Source organism: Mya arenaria, chromosome 10 (genome assembly GCF_026914265.1).
Source record: "Mya arenaria isolate MELC-2E11 chromosome 10, ASM2691426v1".
Taxonomy (NCBI): domain Eukaryota; kingdom Metazoa; phylum Mollusca; class Bivalvia; order Myida; family Myidae; genus Mya; species Mya arenaria.
This window is the reverse complement of record NC_069131.1, coordinates 12,668,078-12,686,568: the sequence shown is the minus strand read 5'-3', so window position 1 is coordinate 12,686,568 and position 18,491 is coordinate 12,668,078.

The window sequence follows — 18,491 nt, the reverse complement described above, 5'->3', positions numbered from 1 at the left end:
ATGGGCAAACGCAAAATAGGAATAGACAGAGGCTTCCTTGAATTGGGGAGTTCAATTTATGTTGAATTTATATTCAGTTTATTTTTTAATGAATCAATGCACTTAATTCATGAAAAAATGTATATATTTATAGTTATCTAACACTGTGACAGGTAACTTTGTTTTGTTTTTATGGAATTAAGTTTTGTTTATGATTAATTTACTTTAAATTTATTGAAAACAATATAACACGTTGTTATCATTATTAAACAGAAAACAACCATGTATGCACGCACTGTAGGCGTTCCAGTTTGACTCACTGTGTATTTTTATGCGTTACTTTGAAAACTGATTAACCTAACAAGAACGCTTTAGGAACGGCTGAAGACGAAATTAATTGAACAATTTAATTACGTAATTACACATTTCTTTTAGCTGACGTTTTGACTTTCTGTATCTTAGAATAGTATCAAAATGCATGTAAACATATGTTAAGTAAATGTCAAATGCTATGTTCATTGACCTGGGTAAACAGCTTCAATAGCTTTTAGATATGCAACGTTTAAACAGCAGATCTTAACTGGCTTAGCTACGAAAGACCGGTGGTAACATTTTAAATTCAATATTTCCTGATTTCCTTTTTCACGAATTTACGATTTCAACTTCACGAATCAACAATTTCACGATTTTACCTTCACGAACTCATGATTTCAACTTCAAATGTTACCACCGGTCTTTCGTATCTTTAGTGAATTTTATTTAAAAAAATGATAATAATCAAGCCAGTTTGATTGCGCCATTCATTGACACGACGTTCAAGCTTAAAATTATCTGAGTATGTGAAATGCCGGAATTCAATGTCGTTTATAATTCCGGCCAGATTGACATACAAAGTAGAATCTCATTTCTTGAACCAACAAGACATTCAATGCCAAATGTCGTCAAGCCAGCTGGACATTCCGATTTTTAAAGTTAAGTATCGCTTGCGTGTACTATGTCACCGCTAAGTCCGAAACTGCAGGGTCTGTACTGAATTACACATAGAGTTTGAGATGTACGTGAAGTTAGCGGTCTAGCGGCGTGAAGTTAGCGGCCTAGTGGCGTGAAAGTGGCGACCTAGCGTTCCAAATTTGTTCTCTATTTCGAAGCAATTGTTTATGCGTGTTCTTGGAAAACAATGACTGATGCAAAATTCATCACTCATAAACGATTATCAACATTTTTTTTTCAAAAAGCCGATCAAGCAGTCCAGCGGCCTAGCGGCATAGTGTCGTGAAGTAAGCGGCTTAGCGGCCTAAAAAATCTTATTTCAATGTGCAATGTTACCACTATATCTGAAACTGCAGAGTCCGTACTTAATTACATCAATAGAGTTAGAGTTTTGAGGCTCACAACTAAAAATCTTAAAAAGTTAAGACGTTACGTTGTTTATCGTATTTGATGATATTTGAATAATAAGTGTGAATTGAATAAAGATGTCATTATGTTTTGTTTTAGAAGGCCATATTATAAATATGATGTTTTATAGTTGACACTGTAATTATGCCATAATGTGTTACCTTCTTAAAATAAAGATATTATTATTATTATTATTATTATTATTATTATTATTATTATTATTATTATTATTTGTTAAAAATGCTGTATATGTTATATAAATTGTTTTAACCTTTATGTATTCCTATTTTGTCAACAGGAGTGATATTAATGACTTGGTGACATATTTAAAAAATCATGCGTCTGAGTCTTTGTCTCTACTCAGACTCATACGTTAATAAATGCAGGCCCAGGATATCCCCCCCCCCCCTCCGGCATATCAAACAAATAAAACATAAATTGTATTCTTCATTAGCTTCCTAAAACGGAGGATTCAAAGTTGCCGATTAAAAAACCAGACATTTCTTAAATCAATCCTTTAAAACACAAACTAAATTCGTCAAAAGGTGCTGAATTACTGTCATCAACTAAAACATGCATGCTGATTGACAGGAAATAAATTATGTTCTCAGAATTATTAGGATGTTTGTGTTATTGTGTTATAGTGTTAATTTTTCACCAGTAGGAAGATGTTGAAAAGTTTTTCAATATCTTGTTTTACATGCAAACAAATGTTTTGAGAGTACATTTCAATTAATATTCGCCCATATAAACCCAGTAATCCGCCGTCCTACCAGCATACGGGCCTGGCTGTCCATACGTGAACGAACATTTATTCAAAATTTAAATATTTTTTATCAAAATGAAGGTTTTTGTAATAATTGCGCTAGTTTGCTTAGCGGAATTATCGTTCGGTATGAAATTATACAGCAGAATTAGGAGAACTGTCGGTGAGTGTCGAATCTTTATTGTTCTCTTGAATTTTAAACGTATATTTATACCATTTCATTTAGAAATTCAACCTTTCAAGATGCACGCTTACTCCCAGATAAGATTTACCACAATTAATAATATTGTTTAAAAAATACAAAAAGGATGAACTATTGTCGAAAACAATGGTTCTTATGAAGGATACCGAGTATGATTTGGAAGAAATGAGCATAAAACACGGTATTTCTACCTTATGAGACTATAGTAGAACTCAGTAAATCTTTTAGCATTCACCAATCATTTAATGTTTTTGCGCCTTCTGCTATTAAATACACGGTTACAATATTGTTCACTGCAGAATGATTTTAAAGATTTCAAAGTTTGAATTTGCATATACTTAAAAAGATATATCTATTTTTTTGGACAATATTATTTTCGGGTGATAACATCATTTCAAAATATTCTCAGAAAAAGGGTATGTTTTTTAGGTTATCCATCAATCATTCATACAAAAATAGCTACAGGTGAAGTTTCAATTTAATGTTACAATATATGAAGTTTGAATATTCCTAAAGGTTTCACCGAGAACTTTTTTATATAAAGATTATGTTGCTATTTATTCTTAGTAAAATATGTTTTATTAAGTCCATTGAACTTACATTCTAGCGTAGTAGTAGCGCCATTATAGTGATGTTCAAAAATGTATTCCATGCACAAATTATATAATGGTTAAGCACTAATATAAACATCTCGATGTTAATATCAAAAATGCACTAAAACATCTTTGCATTCTAATGATGGCTGGCTAACCTTAATTTGTATTTTCCTTGGTACATGTTTACTGCCTGGGGAGTTATGTATGTATATTATGTATTATGTATTTTATTATTCCTTATACAGAGCAGCTCCGAGCAAAATTCAAGTTGCTTTACAGAACGATAGAAAAATAGAGGAAACATTTCGACCACGTGGATAGAAATTATTTCAAAAATCACGAAAGATTTGTTCTTTGAGAACTGATACACGAAAAAAGCTCTGTATACAGTTAACGATGCTATTATTTAAACAGTAATAATTAAACTCTTGCGTAACCCGATGTATTCTCAGTGTATTTGTTGTTGTTTTTCTTTACATTTTTGGGGTGGGGGTGCGGGGGCGTTAAAAACACCGATATTGCACCGTTTTACTTCATGCTAAAGCATCAATGCAGACTGAAATTATTTGACGCAAAATGATCTTTCATTGAAAATAATCTAGGAGTGGATAAAACTGGGACTGATTCGCCATGGTTTTGTATGTCCCCTTTATCTATAAAGCAGTAAAAACAATCATCATCAATAGCCCAGCGCTAACGGTGGACGACAAGCAGCTCGTTTGAAACCTAAGAGATGCACACATGTCGGTAACATCTTGCCCTCGAAGATCTCATTAAATTATTTAACGACATAGAAATAAATAAATTTTAATGTTCTTGCCAAGGTTGTGGTGCTGGCGGCTGCGGTGGTGGTGGTGGTTGTGGTGCCGGTGGATGTGGTACCGGAGGGTCGAGCGGCGGAGGCTGCGCCGGGGGCTCCTGCGGAGGTACAGGTCCAGCCTACGTTCCAGGGGGATCGGGAACCGGAACGTCCTGGTCTAGCGGGTGGTCATCTGGGACACCAGTCCAGGTACGCTTGGTTTACATGCTATACAAAATATTTATGATTATTCATACTCGTAAAACATTTAAAAGTTTTCCGTCTTTTTAAAGACACATAAACCGACTTTACATTTGTACTAATCGCAGGTAAGCCAACCATCCGGTTCATCATGGTCAAGGACCTGGTCTTCCGGTTCCGGTGGGGCTCCAGGCGGCAGCAACATGGGCGGCTCGTCTTTGCCATCTGGTGGAATGGGAGGTATCGGCGGCGGCTCTTCCGGTAGTCGATCTTCCTGGTCACGAAAATCATCTTGGTCGTCTGGGACTTCAGGCGGCAGTCCTGGTGGCGGTTGCGCAGGCGGATCCTGTGGGGGAGGCGGCTCCGGTGGAACCGCTCCTGGTGGCGGTTGCGCAGGGGGCTCATGTGGGGGCAGAAGATCGGGTGAGAAATTGCATGTTTAACAAAACGGAAACGTTTTGAATCCACATGTATGTACATACTGTATATGACTGTCTATTAACTGGATTTCAGAGCTGTGTAATATACCTACATAACAGATTTTTGAACACAGTTGCTACGCGTATGTCTGTAATTTATACTTGAGATGAAATATTATTTGTGTTATTTCTAATGATAAAGAACGTGAATTACGTGGTGTATATAAAGTGTTTGTTATAGTTATGCACACTTGTTACAGGAGGCTCGAGCGGCGGATGCATGTTTGGCTGTAAGGTCAGATACTAGTACCCACTGCCCGATACTCACCAGATCAACCGATTTCACATTGACTTTTACCTTTACCGTTTATTATATTGTATACATGCAATTCTCCAAATAAAACCCGGAGATGAAACACGTGTTTTGTTTTAGTAGATATAAGGGCGGGGGCAGATCCAGGATATGACATAAGGGGTTATGCTAGTTGGGGGCGTTACTTTGGGTGCTCGTCCCAGGTGCGTCACTTGGGGCGTGCGTCCCCTCCCTCCTATACTTGGTGCGTCACTTGGGGCGTTCGTCCCCTCACTCATGTACATGGTGCGTCACTTGGGGCGTTCGTTCCCTCCCTCCTATACTTGGTGCGTCACTTGGGGCGTTCGTCCCCTCACTCATGTACATGGTGCGTCACTTGGGACGTTCGTCCCCTCCCTCCTGTACTTGGTGCGTCACTTGGGGCGTTCGGCCTCTTCCTCCTGTACATGGTGCGTCACTTGGGGCGTTCGTCCTCTTCCTCCTGTACATGGTGCGTCACTTGGGGCGTTCGTCCCCTAACTCCTGTACATGGTGCGTCACTTTGGGCGTGCCTGCCCTCCCTCCTGTACATGGTGCGTCACTTTGGGCGTGCCTGCCCTCCATCCTGTACATGGTGCGTCACTTTGGGCGTGCCTGCCCTCCCTCCTGTACATGGTGCGTCACTTTGGGCGTGCCTGCCCTCCCTCCTGTACATGGTGCGTCACTTTGGGCGTGCCTGCCCTCCCTCCTGTACATGGTGCGTCACTTTGGGCGTGCCTGCCCTCCCTCCTGTACATGGTGCGTCACTTTGGGCGTGCCTGCCCTCCCTCCTGTACATGGTGCGTCACTTGGGGCGTTCGTCCTCTTCCTCCTGTACATGGTGCGTCACTTGGGGCGTTCGTCCCCTAACTCCTGTACATGGTGCGTCACTTTGGGCGTGCCTGCCCTCCCTCCTGTACATGGTGCGTCACTTTGGGCGTGCCTGCCCTCCCTCCTGTACATGGTGCGTCACTTTGGGCGTGCCTGCCCTCCCTCCTGGCTCTATGTGTACGAGCAGTATCAAGCCTGACTTTAGAATCAAACTCGTTAAATGGCATGTTTAAAATGTAAACATCATTGTTTTCATTGCATTCTTTTAAACAACAATTTGTGTAAATAATAGAGTAAATGATTGTTAATATACAGCAGTGAAGGAAAGGTACAAACAAATCAAGATTTGCTTTTATGAGTTTTGATTCTGAACTCAGACCTGAGACTGTTTGTAAACAGGAACACTTTCTGTTGGCTCAGTAGTGCATTCTGGACATATGATCGCGTATATGTCCTCCATACACTTTAAGAAGGTTTGGTGTGGGACTTCCCTTCCCCTCTCATTCTCTTCCTTCGCTAGTGTTTCTTAGATGCAAATGCATACTTGTTGTTGCTGTTTGAACGGTATTCTGATGTCATTAAAACAGATCACAATTGGAGGTGGTTGAATGCTGGATTGTCTCGGTAATGCATCTGAAAACACTAATTTTATCACTGTTACTCTATGATATCGAATTTGAAGAAAAGAATAGTATGAACAAAGTTATTTTGGTGTTCGTTGGGTGCGAACCAACGCCGGTAAAGTTAAGCAATCAAAGCGCTTAAGGCGTTGATAGGCTTTTGCTCTGCTACGTTTTGGTAGTATAGTCATGTAATTTTAAAATAAATTAACATAAACATCTGAAGATGTTTTGCATGCTCATGAATTCCTTCGCAGATACCTTTCGAGTTTTATGCTGAATCTCAATAAAATCAAAACCATGAAGTCAAAGTAATTTTAAATACTCACAATCTAGTATAACTAACAATCTTAATAAATAATTGTCAAGTAAGAACCGATTTAAACTCTTTTAAAAATAGAAATATGCTTATGAATGAACTACTATCACCAAACAAACTGGTAATATGATAACATGAACTATTTTAATTTCACTTAAAATATTTTTGCATTAATTGCATTATCAATATGATCCATGTTTTTACCGGGTTTAAACGAGTTCTCCGGGTTAATTTCCGGGAAATAAACCTGTCCGAATCCGATGACCCAGATTATATTTTTAACCGATAATACATTAATCGTGTTCCCCGGCCCGGCTTAAATCTAAACATAGATAATTACATGTATTTATTTTGATTCAGTACGTATCTGTTTTGAAACTATTTGCGTGTTCAGTTTTTGAAATTGCCTTTTGTAACGCGTCGATATTAGAAAAATTGGCATGTTAACATGGGGAAATAATGGTAATTGTTGTTGTTGTTGTAAAAAAATATGCGTTTCCTATTAGTTTAATTGGGTAATTACGCAAACACGCAATTAATTCGCACTATATATATTAACCGCATAACATATTATGATTACTCCTTACAGCGCTTATTTTAGCAAGCTACTTAATATGCAGAACGCAGCCCGTAGCTATTAGAGCAGATTGGTAACTAGGTAATTTAGTTTACAGACAGACAGACAGACAGACAGACAAAGACAGTTTACTGACTTGCACATAGTACATCATCACAACACATACATTTCACAATACAATTTGTCAATGTGTATGAGCAATGATAATACACAATTCAGGGGGTCCAACGTGAAATGTGTTCGCCGAATTTTAAGTGAGGGAAATTGTGTGAAGCCGAATAAAATGGCGGCGTTGAAAGGAATTTCGGTGTTTCAAGGGTGTATTTTCACCTGGTAAGTAAGTTATATCACCTTTCTCGCAATATAAATACGCCTACCCGGAGACCACACGTGTAAGCGTCTCTCGGTTTTTCAGCCTATGTTTCTAGAGGCCTTTACAAAAAAGTTATTGAATGTATAAGCTGAACGATTGATTGTTTACAAAGTGAAAATAGAAAATTGCGTGACTTGAAACTGTGTTTGGGGTCCAAGTTAACCATTCTTGTACCTGTTTAAGCTATTTGTTATTGAATATTTGCATTATTTATCTTTTCGACCGCTACTGCACTTACATAGGTATTATAAGGCCGATTTTTTCATGTTTAAACACCTTTTATGTTGGGCGACGAAGTTTTAAGCAGTTTTTGTGTTAAGCAGAATCAGAATATGCATGCGTTAATAATAGTTTAATTAAGACATGAGCTGTAACACATGTTAATAATTATAACAAAAGGAAATTTGAACGTACCGTGTATTTGTTATGCAAAATTACTTGTATAGTATTCCAGCAATTCATCTATATGAACTCGGAAATGAAATTATTACTCGGTAAATAAATGTAAGAACTCTTGATGTAACACGAACGTCCCGCAATACGGCAAATACAATGAATGTAATATTATCAGTCTAATTTTATCCTTACCAAGGAAAATACGTTTTAAAGCAGTTTAAGTCTACCCATACCCATACCCAACCCCACCAACCCCGGCAGTTGTCTTGCAATGGATCTTTGGGTACAACGCTAAATAACAAAATATATGTATGAAATAAATGTTATGATATAATAATAAAGCACAATGACTTACTTTCACTGAAATGTGCTGATATTTATGTTGTCTAATCTGGTCCAAAATAATTTGTTAAGAGTATATGGTATTCTTATCAATGCAGGATTATAGATAGTGGAATTTCACGCAAATGTATAACCCACTCAACTATTTATTCTAGACCCTTTAAGACTACCTTAACATTGGTACACGTATTTCAGTGAACTAAAGTTATTGACCGCAGTGAAGTGTTTATACCCTCAACATCGTCTATGAATTAAAAGAGGCTGTGGGGTCTTCCCATACGATAAATGTATCTTCGGTCAGTGTAAAATGGTGCATTTTAGAGAATACAATTTTGCTAAAATAGTACACAGGTGTATCTGGTGTGTAATTTTGCATTAAAAACACGTGGTATGTTCTTATCGGGTACCACATTTTCTTTTATTATTAATATTAAAATTAGGGATGCAAACGAATATTCGAATATTCGATCAAACGTTTGGTATTCGAATGTCAAAATCGGTATTCGAATATTCGAAAAAAAAGTAATAATACTAATTCTCAATAAAGAGAATAAAAAACCTTTTCCCTACAACACTGTTGTTGTTTATAAAGTTCGTTTGTTTTGTTTTTACAACGACTGGCCCCTAATGCAAGAGTTGTGAATGTGATGACAATACACTAAACACGTGTCATATGTCATTTAAGGACATATCGTCGGGTACTGTAAAAAGTCCCCCTACTGTTACATTATCTGACTAGGAATCGGCTTTAACACTAATGTTTTGTCTTGGCTGGAAATTAAGCTGTGCAACATAGCTCAAATCGCCGTGATGATATGAATGCCATGTGCTACAATAATGTTGTTACATATTTGTGCTTTAAACTGTTTTCCATGTTTCGATACAATGTTCGTGCTTTGAAATGTAAACATATAGTATAGCGTTTTAGGATAATTTTTCGCTATTGTTGTTCAATAAATGAGTCAAATCCAGATATGTTTTCGTTTTATTATTTTACTAGTTCTCGAGTTGGTTTGAGTTTTCCAAAGTTATGTTTCGTCAAATTAGAGGTCAATCTCAGAACGAGGCCGCTTGTCCTACGGAAAGACCCTCCATTGGCGCAAAACGCTAGGAATGCATCTTATTTCACATTGTTTACAAATATAAAGGCAGCGGAATTGAAATTATTTGATTTTGTTGTTTGTCTGTTTATAATTTACTGTTTTTCTTTATTCCTGAAAATATCGAATTTCAAAGACTCATTTAGTGAAAATCAGGGTCCACCGCGCGACAAAGTAGGGTAAAATTGCCCGGGCTATTACTTAAGCGAATAATAATAGTAGTTTACTACATTTTCCAAAATATGTATTTCGGTGATCGAATATTCGAATATCAATATTGCCATTCGTTTGCATCCCTAATTAAAATGTGTCTTAAGAACGCTATTAATGTTGCACTCACACAGATATTCCGTTTTTACAACTTTTTTTTATTTTTTGTCTTGGCAAGAACAATTATTTGCTTAAGTAATAGTAAACTGATATTAAAAGATTATTAATCAAAGATCAGATCGCAGATTTTCATATTTCCGTTAAAATAATAATGTTTTATAGCTTAAACAGTTACTAACGATTTAAAAAAAAATGCATAAAACATAAATTTTTAAATTAATTTTTTTTTGTCGGCAGTCTTATATAGCGGGTTTCCATGGATTTTCGCAAAAATGGCTCGTTCCAGGACTTAAATTAAAAAGTTGTCAAACTGTTTAATCTGTGAAAATGCAGCTTAAAAGCACGCTTATTCTGATTCTGCTTAACACAAAATCTGCATAAAACTTCGTCGCCCAACATAAAAGGTGTTTAAACATGAAAAATTCGGCCTTATAATACCTATGTAAGTGCAGTAGCGGTCGAAAAGATAAATAATGCAAATATTCAATAACAAATAGCTTAAACAGGTACAAGAATGGTTAACTTGGGCCGAAAACACAGTTTCAAGTCACGCAATTTTCTATTTTCACTTTGTAAACAATCAATCGTTCAGCTTTTACATTCAATAACTTTTTTGTAAAGGCCTCTAGAAACATAGGTTGAAAAACCGAGAGACGCTTACACGTGTGGTCTCCGGGTAGGCGTATTTATATTGCGAGAAAGGTGATATAACTTACTTACCAGGTGAAAATACACCCTTGAAACACCGAAATTCCCTTAACGCCGCCCACACTATTTCCCTCACTTAAAATTCGGCGAACACATTTCACGTTGGACCCCCTGCAATTGCAATAATAAATATACACATTACAAGATACAAATTTGTAGAAAAACAACAACAACAACAACAAAAACAATAAATAATAAATGAGAAGGTGAACATGGCTTATAAATGTAATTAAGTATTGCCATTTAGTAAGCTTGATCTTGTTTTAAGATATTCGTTAACAAAGATATATACTTTTATAAGTTCCGTTCTGTTAGTTGAATTTATTAACTGAATATATTTAAATACTGAAAGCTTACAAAATAGTATTTTATATAGTTCATTCTAAGAGCATCAAAATAAGAACAGATGCATATAAAGTAAAAATTCATTTTCGATATCCAAAGAATTACATTATTGTCGTTACCTTTCAGCTCTCGGTATGTTATTTCTGGCATGTCTACTAGTTTAAATAAAAAGTGGGTGAACAGTTAGACGTAATCGACTTAAGTATAATTTAAAACTTCCTGGTGAAATATCTAAGTAAGTAATGTACGTTTCATATGCTAAACATGATTTAACTGTTATATATATATATTCAATACGCAACTATTTTCTACTGTACTGAACCAATCTTGGTTAAAAGTATCTACATTTCCATCAATATTTAGAACATTATAAAAAAACGTGGATAAAGCCTAACTCATCTAACATATTTTTAACATAATAAACCCAGTTGCGACAACCTTTAGCGCAATAATACACAGCTTGGTTATATACTGTTTTTATAATAATATTGTCAGTGGTAACAATCTTGAACCAATATTTTAATATATGAATGTATCTATGCAAATACAAAGGGTATCTGCCTAATTCCCCATATACACATGCATTGCAAGTATTAGTTCTAACTCTCAATAATCTTTTACAACAATTTAAGTGAACTCTCTCTATTCCTTTAGATTTAGTAAATCCACAGGCCCCAATTTCTTGAAACTTCTTAAGTCCCTCATAACAGGATTAAGCTAAACTCACTATTTTCTATAATATGCGTAATATTTACTTATTTAAGAGTTTTTATCAATCATATAAGAAAAATCTGTATGCTAATTAGAAAAAAACCATTTATCATTTATCAAAATCCATTATTAGTATGTATTTTGGCTAATTGAAATAATCCACTTAAGCCTGTTAAGCTTAAGAAGTTTCGAGAAATTGGGGCCAGACCTCTGCTTCAAGTAATTTAAGATGGAGCCAAAAAAGGAGTCAACAAGTTTACACATGATCTTGGGTTTAAAATCAAAGTCATGCCATTTGTAAAATAAAACATTCATTGCCTTAAGGGCTTTTCCAATCAAATGCTCCTGACACAGACTAAAATTACCAGTATAATTAAACATTACACCTAAATAATTAAAATCGTGAAACACTTGTTTCTCCTGACCGTTATTAGTTATCTTTCGTAAGGCAAAAGCCCGCCATTTTTTCGAAAAACCATTTTTTTTTTGTTTTATCAGTATTTAGTACTATTTACCTTTTAACCACATGATACAATGACTTGATAAATTATTTAATTGAATCTGAATATCTTCAGGAGAGTTGCTTACAATGGCCGTGATATCAGCAAATTATAACAATATTAAAATAAAATAATCTAAGTGCAGACCAGAGTTCATATCATTCTGTAAATACAACTCTAGATATTCTACAAATAAAGAAAATAATAAAGGAGACATAACTTCTCCTTGACGCGAGCCATCAGAAAAGAAATCAGAATAAGAAGACATTTATTTTACACAATATCTATTGTTTGACTTTTTGATACATGTCGCGAACAATGCTAAGTATTTTCCCTTGTAATCCGCATTTGTACATCTTTAACAATAATGCATTTCTATAAAAAGTATCAAAACACTTCATCTTATCGACAAAAATAAATGTAAACATTTATGTAAATAAGGTCGTGCTGGGGTTGAAACCACTGTGCGCGCATTAATAAGTCAAAAGTTAAAAATGTTATGTCGATCTGCCGATGATAAATTCAGAGAGACTGTTATAAAAATCTGCAGGCCTAGCGGCCTACAGCTTAAAAAATAGAAAACCGACGTCTAAACCACCAGGCTACAATAGTGATGGATATTTTGAACAATGATAACATCACGTGATAATGTCAATTAATCAATTACGCAACAACAAAGCCGTATATACATCAATATATATATATATATATATATATATATATATATATCTTGATTTCGGCATACAAAGAACATAGGTTTGCGTCCACTGCCGGCGTTTCATTTTGATTCACTCTGCATTTTTATGCTTTTACTTGTTTTCTTTGAAAACTGATTAACCACTTAAGGAACGGCAGAAAACAAATACAACTTGTTGTCAATTATGAAATTAATTTAACAATTCAATTACGTAAATGCACATTTCTTTTAGCTGACGTTTTGACTTTCTGTATCTAAAAATAGTATCAAAATGCATGTTAACACTTGTTAAAGAAATGCCAAATGTTATGTTCATTGACCTTGGTAAACAGCTTCAATAACGTATAGATCACCTAGGCAACGTTTCAAACAGCAATGCTTAACTGGTTAGGCAGGAACTATAGCGAATTCCATAAGAAAGAAAATAATAAATGAAGTCAATTTAATTGCGCCAAAACATTGACCAGAATGTCGATTCAGTTCGACGAACGAATAAATATTGCAAGACGTTCAAGCTTATAATGCTCTGAGTATGTGAAATGTCAGAATTCAATGTCGTTTATCGGGCCAGATTAACATTCAAAGTAGAATATCATTTGTCGGGCCAGATTAACATTCAAAGTAGAATAGCATTTGTCGGGCCAGTTGGACATTCAAAGCAGAATAGCATTTGTCGGGCCAGTTGGACATTCAAAGTAGAATATCGTTTGTCGGGCCAGTTGGACATTCAAAGAAGAATAGCATTTGTCGGGCCAGTTGAACATTCAAAGTAGAATATCGTTTGGCGGGCCAGTTGGACATTCAAAGTAGAATATCGTTTGGCGGGCCAGTTGGACATTCAAAGTAGAATATCGTTTGTCGGGCCAGTTGGGCATTCAAAGTATAATATCATTTGTCGGGCCAGTTGGACATTCAAAGTATAATATCACATGTCGGGCCAGTTGGACATTCAAAGTATAATATCACATGTCGGGCCAGTTGGACATTCAAAGCATAATATCATATGTCGGGCCAGTTGGACATTCAAAGTAGAATATCATATGCCAGGCCAGTTGGACATTCAAAGTAGAATATCATATGCCAGGCCAGTTGGAAATTCAAAGTAGAATATCATATCTCGGGCCAGTTGGACACTCAAAGTACAATATCATATCTCGGGCCAGTTGGACATTCAAAGTATGATATCATATGTCGGGCTAGTTGGACACTCAAAGTATAATATCATATGTCGGGCTAGTTGGACACTCAAAGTATAATATCATATGTCGGGCTAGTTGGACACTCAAAGTATAATATCATATGTCGGGCCAGTTGGACATTTAAAGTATAATATCATATGTCGGGCCAGTTGGACATTTAAAGTATAATATCATATGTCGGGTCAGTTGGACACTCAAAGTATAATATCATATGTCGGGCCAGTTGGACACTTAAAGTATAATATCATATGTCGGGCTAGTTGGACACTCAATGTAGAATATCATATGTCGGGCCAGTTGGACACTCAATGTAGAATATCATATGTCGGGCTAGTTGGACACTCAATGTAGAATATCATATGTCGGGCTAGTTGGACACTCAATGTAGAATATCATATGTCGGGCTAGTTGGACACTCAATGTAGAATATCATATGTCGGGCTAGTTGGACACTCAATGTAGAATATCCTATGTCGGGCCAGTTGGACACTCAATGTAGAATATCATATGTCGGGCTAGTTGGACACTCAATGTAGAATATCATATGTCGGGCTAGTTGGACACTCAATGTAGAATATCCTATGTCAGGCTAGTTGGACACTCAATGTAGAATATCCTATGTCGGGCTAGTTGGATACTCAATGTAGAATATCCTATGTCAGGCTAGTTGGATACTCAATGTAGAATATCCTATGTCAGGCTAGTTGGATACTCAATGTAGAATATCCTATGTCAGGCTAGTTGGACACTCAATGTAGAATATCCTATGTCAGGCTAGTTGGACACTCAATGTAGAATATCATTTATCGGACAAGTTGGACATTCAAAGTAACATATTGTTTATTGTGCCAGCTGGACAATCAATGTTGAATATCACTTGTCGAATCCGCTGGACATTCAATACAGAATGTCGTTTGAAGACTGCCAGTGCTACATCCAGTATTTCGTTTGCGAGTCAGCTGGACACTCAATTGTAAATGTCTTCATTTTGTTGAGCTAGCTGGCCATTCACACTTTGAATGTTAAATTTCGTCTGCGTGTGCAATGTCACCTCTGAATCCGAAACGGCAGGGTATGTATTTCCCCTTTGAATAATTAAAACCCCAGACATTTCTTAAATTAATCCGTTAAAACACAAATGAAAGCAAACTAATACGAAATCCATTACAAGGTGTTGCATTAATATCATCAACTTAAAAATGCATGCTGATGAACAAGATATCCTTAGGTTCTCAGAATTTTTAGGATGTTTGTGTTATAATGATAATTTTTAACCAGCAGGAAGATGTTGAATAGTTTTTCAATATCTTGTTTTACATGCAAACGAATGTTTGAGAATACATCTCAATTAAAATTCGCCCATATAAACCCAGCCGTCCGCCGTCCTCACAGCATAAGGGACGGGCTGTCCATACGTGAACGAGAATTCATTCTTTTAAATAATATTAACTTTCAAAATGAAAGTTTTTGTTATAATAGCGCTTGTTTGCTTAGCAGAATTATCGTGCGGTTCGAGATTGTACAGCAGAATTAGGAGAGCTGTCGGTAAGTGTTTACTCTTAGCAGAATTATCGTGCGGTTCGAGATTGTACAGCAGAATAAGGAGAGCTGTCGGTGAGTGTTGACTCTTAGCAGAATTATCGTGCGGTTCGAGATTGTACAGCAGAATAAGGAGAGCTGTCGGTGAGTGTTACTCTTAGCAGAATTATCGTGCGGTTCGAGATTGTACAGCATAATAAGGAGAGCTGTCGGTGAGTGTTGACTCTTTATTGTTCTCTTGGATTTAAACGTTCACTGGCTTGTAGCATTTATTTTAGAAATTCAACGTCAAATTTGATGAAAACATTATTCATTTTCTTCTACGAGTACTAAGGGCGGAATTCAATATTCATCTTGAACAAAGTTAATATTATGGCCATAAAGCATCGACTTCATATACTCTATTTGGCAGGTATTAATAACACGTAATCCGATTAGTTACATCGTTCTTAGATTCAATTAAGAAAAATATTTAATACGAGGCCAGGACATTAAATGTAGGTTTATTTATTATTATTTTTTTTTAAGTCGAATGCTGTTTCGTCTTATAACCTTTTTATTAAACGTAATAATGCTTTTCAAAAAGATGTTTTCCGCTTTTTTCGTTTTATTATTTTTTCTTCTTATGTGCATTGCATAATGATTTTTAAAGTAAGAAATTACATAAACTTAAAAAGATTTGTTTTAATTTTGGAAAAGTTTGTTTTTGGGTGATAAGCATCCATTTTTAAAATGCACTCTTACTCCAAGATAAGATGGACCACAATAATACGATTATTTTGATTATTTTATTTCCCGAAAAGGATTAATAAAACTCGAAAACGATGAGTGTTGTGAAGAATACCGTGTTAATTTGAAAGAAAGGTGCAGAAAATTAGTATTTTTACCATATGTGACGATGATTGTTTTTGATTTTTGTTTTAAGTTTTATAGTTTATTCAAGTCTCATATGTACACAACATTACAAAACATAAAATACAAATATCTAAAAATTCACTGCACATCCATTCATAAAATTGAATTACAGGAGACCGAAACTCATATATTGACATTGTTGATAAAAGATAAAAACAATTTAGTCTATCCTAAAAATTTAATATTATTTACATGACTTATTTAAGCTAAGAAACTATTATACATCTGAGTATCACTTAACTACTTGTACAAAGTCATTTGATATTACTGCGTTTTCAGCTGTTAAATACACGGTTACAATCTTGTGATCAGTAATCAATAATTTCCAAAAATGCATTATTTAGTTAAGTAGTTGAAGGTTCATCACTCAAAATATATGTTTGTTATACATGTGTATGTATTGATTTTTAATACGAGTATCACTTAAATCACTAAAATAAACACATCGATGTTAATATCTAAAATGCACTAGCACATCTTTGCATTCTAATGATGGATGGCTTACCTTAAGCGTCTCTTTTTCATTGATACATCCTTACTGCCTGATAAGTCTTACCTTACTTATGCATTATGTGTTTTTATATTCCTAAAACATATCAACGGTCATATGATAACCATTTGCTCAGAATTCTTAATACACTTACAGAACGATGTATAACAAGAGGAAAAAAATCGATGACGTTGATAGAAATTATTTAAAAAATAACGAAAGATATGTTCTTCGAAAAAAAAGATACACAAAAAAGCTCTGTATAGAGTAATAGACGATACTTTTACAAACAATAAACTTTAGTCGATCAAACCGCTATATTCTCAGTCTTTTCTAAAAGTCCCTATTGATGCGACGCTCTTAATACTTCAACTAGAGCATCAATGCAGACTGAAATTATTTGACGCAAAATAATCTGTCATTGAAAATAATCAAGGGGTGGATAAAACTGGGATTGGGTTGCCATGGTTTTAATGTCCCACAATTAATAACATCAGTAGCCAAGTGCAAATGGTAGAATGCGACAACAAGCCGCGGGTATAAAACCTAAAAGATGCACAAATGTCGGTTGCATCTTGCCCTGGAAGCTCTCATAAAATCATACTACTACATATGAATGAATATATATTAATGCTTTGTCCTAAGGTTGTGGTGGTGGCGGCTGTGGTGGTGGCGGCTGTGGTGCGGGCGGATGCGGTACCGGAGGGACGAGCCGTTCGTCATGGTCAAGGACCTATTCTTCCGGTTCCGGTGGGGTTCCAGGCGGCGGCAACATGGGCGGCTCGTCTTTTCCATCGGGTGGAATGGGAGGTAACGGCGGCGGCTCTTCCGGAAGACGATCTTCCTGGTCACGACAGTCTTCTTGGTCGTCTGGGACCCCCGGAGGCAGTCCTGGTGGCGGTTGCGCAGGTGGATCCTGTGGGGGAGGCGGTAGAAGATCGGGTGAGGAATTGCTGGTTTAACAATACGAAAACGTTTGAATCCAATCGAATGTACATATTTTTTATGCCTGTCAGGGGTGTTCACATCCTTCTACATAACAGATTTTTTAACACAGTTGCTTCGAATATGTCTTTATTTATACTTGAGCTGAACTATTTCATTAGTTGTGTTATGATTATATTTATAACGATAAAGAACGTGAAACACGTCGTGTATGTTAAGTATATATTGTAGTTGTAACTCTTATTACAGGAGGTTCGAGCGGCGGATGCATGTTTGGCTGTAAGGTCAGATACTAATACCCACCTCTCGGTACCCAACAGACATACAAATATCGCATTGACTCTGACCTTTATCTTGTATTATATTGTATACATGCAATTCTCCAAATAAAACTAGGAGATGAAACAAGTGTTTTGTCTTTGTGGTTACAAGTGGTGGGGGTTATCCAGGATCTGACAGAAAAGGCTATAGTACTTGGGCAGGTTAGGGGCGTTACATTGGGCGCACGTCCCAGATACGTCACATGGGGCGTGCGTCCCCTCCCTCCTGTACTTTTTGCGTAACTTGGGGCGTGCGTCCCCTCCCTCCTGTACTTGGTGCATCACTTGGAGCGTGCGTCCCCTCCCTCCTGTACTTGGTGCATCACTTGGGGCGTGCGTCCCCTCCCTCCTGTACTTGGTGCGTCACTTGGAGCGTGCGTCCTCTGCCTCCTGTACTTGGTGCGTCACTTGGGGCGTGCGTCCCCTCCCTCCTGTACTTGGTGCATCAATTGGGGCGTGCGTCCCCCCCCCCTCATGTACTTGATGCATCACTTGGGGCGTGCGTTCCCTCCCTCCTGTATTTGGTGCATCACTTGGGGCGTG